Consider the following 3,573-nt stretch of genomic DNA (forward strand, 5'->3'; position numbering starts at 1 on the left):
TGTTCTGATGTTTTCTTTATTCCCATGGAAGTAAGGGAAGACTCCAGGCTTCAGACGTTTTTTAATATAACTCCAGCAGATAGGTAGTTTTGTGTGGAGAGCTTCAGAAGTCCCTACCACCCAAGGGTATGAAAATTCTAGTTGCCAGTCCTACAGACCCAGGCTCTGGCTCAGGGTGAGAGGACCCCCTAGCTCCATGATGTTCTCCTAGACACAGTTTGTATCAATAGCCCCTCCTTTTCACAGGCATTTGTCCTTAAAACACATCATTTTTCAATAAAGAATGTCTGATGCAGGGGGCGGCTAGGTGGCGCAATGGATAAAGCACCGGCCCTGGAGTCAGGAGTACCTGGGTTCAAATCCACTCTCAGACACGTAATAATTGCCTAGCTGTGTGGCCTTGGGCAAGCCACTTAACCCCATTGCCTTGCAAAAACCTAAAGAAAAAGAATGTCTGACAACACAACAATCAGCAATGCAGACACCTGCAGTTACTCATGGTCTGTGCTGCTCAGTTCCCTGGTTTGGCTGCTTCCTCCTCCCCTCTGTCCTCACTCAGTAGAACATCAGCTACCTCAGGGAAAGGACAGTCCCATTGTCTCTGTATTCCAGTACCGAGCCCAGTGTTGAAAACTATTCTGGCCAGAATCTCAAAGCAGTAAGTGTGATGCAAGTGTTAATTCCAGTTTAGCACAGAAAAACCATCAAGAGAAATTACATTTCCTTCCCTCCTTTCCAGAGGCAGATGACTGAATAGAACACTGTGTGGTAGACTGTTGATATAATTCAGAAGAAGGTAATTGAGTTGAAATAGTTTTCTCTTCTTTCTTTGATTTAAAAAATAGACTATGTGGGGAACAGTATATAGAACAAAAAACTATGTAAAAGGAAAAGCTATTGGAAGTAATTTTAAAATAAAATAAAGGGATGGGTGAGCTTATGAATTAATAAAAGGGTAAATGAACAAATAATTGGGTATGCATAGACATTAAATGAATAGATGCATATTTGATGCATGGAATTAAATGTTTCAGTCAATCCTTAGACCTGTTCACAGAGGTTGTAATAGGAAGTCAGACCCCTATATACTTAAAAAATAGTAGAAGAGAGAAAAGGACAATGAAGAGTGAGTTGGGTTGTGTTCAGAGAAGAAAGGAGAGAAAAGTGTGGCCCAATCTTCTCCAGGCCACATTTCTAGACTCACCATCACATCATGAGAAGAGAAATGGAAGATGTGAAAATGAAACAAGCTGTTTAAAGGGCTTACTATGTGACAGCATAGTACTAAACACTACAAATTTCCCATTTGATCCTTTGAAAAACCCTCTAAAGTCTATTGGCCTCTTACAAGGGAGGAACCTGACGGAGACATGTTAAATGATTTGTGCAGGGTCATATATCTAATGTGACTAATTGCTCTAGAGACATTTTCTGGATGATTAATAATCAATTTTTTTACCTATAACTAACAAATAATAGCTTGAGATCTGTGTCCCTTCTGGAAGTCAAAGATGTCCCATGGAGAACATGGGGGTCTTTGGATAAAGGAGTGTACTTAAGGATGGAAATCTACTCTGATTATTAACAATAAATGAAGGGGTGAATAGGAGGACTGAACATCTTCAGCTGCACCTGCTGAGGGTATGATGAGGTATCTGGACAAAGGCATATATCTCCACCCAGTCAATGAACAGAAAACAATGGTGGGTTAAAAATTTCATCCAAATAAGATTCTCTTTGTTTAGTCTTGTGGATGGGTGGGGTCCCACCCATGATGAAAAACATGCACCTGAAAGATTTGGGCAATCTCATTTAACAGCAATGTCTTTCAGAGACTGACTGATTAATCTCCAGGGGACTGGTTTCTGAATGAGGATATAAGGTTAAACCCTTATTCAGAGTTGAACAATTCAATATAAATATGAGTGAAATAATCCCTTTTTTTCTCTAGTAAGTGTCGGAGACTAGATTAAAAATATATTTTTACTCTAGGCCCATGCCTCTCTAGGGTGACCACAGCACTCTAGGAAAAAAGGGATGAAGAAGAGGAGGTTCTAACTTTTGGAAATGGAGAAGGGAGTAAAATTCTGGGGAAAATCCCTGATACCTTTCCATGTCTTTGTGTCTCCAGGGCATCTGAAAGAAGAAGGGCTTCCTGGTACTAGGACCACCTAAGATGTTGTGTTCTGAACCTAAATGGAAACATGAAAACACAACGGGGAGAAGTAAAAATCACAGTTTTGTTCCTGAGGTTCCTGGAGAATTTCCCTTAGGTGACTGGATGCTGATCCTATCTCTGCTCATCGCCCTGGTTGGGCTGGTGGGAAACAGCCTGATCCTGTGGCTCCTGGGCTTCCGTATTCCAAGGAATCCCTTCTCCGTCTACATCCTCAACCTGGCTGGGACCGGTGCCCTCTTCCTCTGTTGCTCCTTTCTGATCATCAAAAAATGATTTCATTAGGTATTTTTATTCTTTCTTAATACGCATTATAATGGTCTGCCTCAGGTACATGCTCTGCATTGTGGGCCTGAGCCTCCTGGCTGTGATCAGCACCGAGCGCTGCCTATCTGTGCTCTTCCCAGCCTGGTACCAATGTCACCGGCCCAAGCACCTGTCTACAGCTCTGTACACTGTCCTCTGGGCTCTGGCCAGCCTGTTTGAGGTAGTATATTTTGTGGTTTGGTATCAAATGTATAGTCCCCATTTCTGTAGTGCCTTCCTCATCACTGAGTTCGTGTGGTCCCTCCTCCTCACTTGTGTCCTATGCATGTCCAGCCTGGCCCTCCTGCTGAGGGTCCAGAGTACCTCCTGGCACAGGCAGCCCCCCAGGCTCTACCTGCTGGTCCTGCTCAATGTCCTTGTCTTCCTGTTCTGTGGCCTGACACAGGGCATCATGGATTTTCTATAGCTCTATCATGAAGTTTCCATGCCTCGTTGGCTCCTTTAGCTCCTGGTCTGTGTGAACAGTAGGGCCAGTCCCTTCGTTTACTTCTTCCTCAGCAGACTAAGACATAAAAGAGGGAAGGAGACCCTCAGAGTGATGCTTCAGAGGGCCCTGGGAGATGACCAGTTGTAAGGTGTCATGAGCCAGAGACTTCATTCTGAGGCTAAGAACAAAATGCTCAGACACAGATGCTCATGAAAGGAGCCCCTGGTTCAGGCCCAGCAGCAACTCTCTTCCCACCACTCTGAGAGGCAAAACAGGATTCCCCCTACCATCCCTTATGCTGATGGCTGGGGTTTGAACTCTTAAGTGATGTAGAAAGTCTTAAAAGGAGAGTCCCCTCCACAGACAAGATATGTGATTGAGAAATGAAAAAATATATATAATATCCAGGGGTTAGGAGACACATTTATTGAAAGGAAACCATATTTAATGAAAGTATGATCTGGCCACGTGGCCTAGGAGTAATGACTCACTGTTTCTAAGATTTCTGAACTAGAGTTTTGAGAATCACTCTAAGGGTTTTGAAAGAGGGTTATTAGTATTATTACATTCTTACAAAATTTGGGCAGAATGGGAAAAATTAAATAACCTAGATTGTTAAGTTAGTTTCAGGTTTTAAACTATT

General features: G+C 42.8%; 1 pseudogene; it reads left to right on the forward strand.

The window, feature by feature from the left end:
* Positions 1 to 2,176: 2,176 nt before the first annotated feature.
* Positions 2,177 to 3,077, forward strand: LOC141519386 (mas-related G-protein coupled receptor member X2-like; annotated as a pseudogene).
* The last annotated feature ends 496 nt before the right edge of the window (positions 3,078 to 3,573 follow it).

This window comes from Macrotis lagotis, chromosome 3, assembly GCF_037893015.1.
Source record: "Macrotis lagotis isolate mMagLag1 chromosome 3, bilby.v1.9.chrom.fasta, whole genome shotgun sequence".
Classification (NCBI taxonomy): Eukaryota; Metazoa; Chordata; class Mammalia; order Peramelemorphia; family Peramelidae; genus Macrotis; species Macrotis lagotis.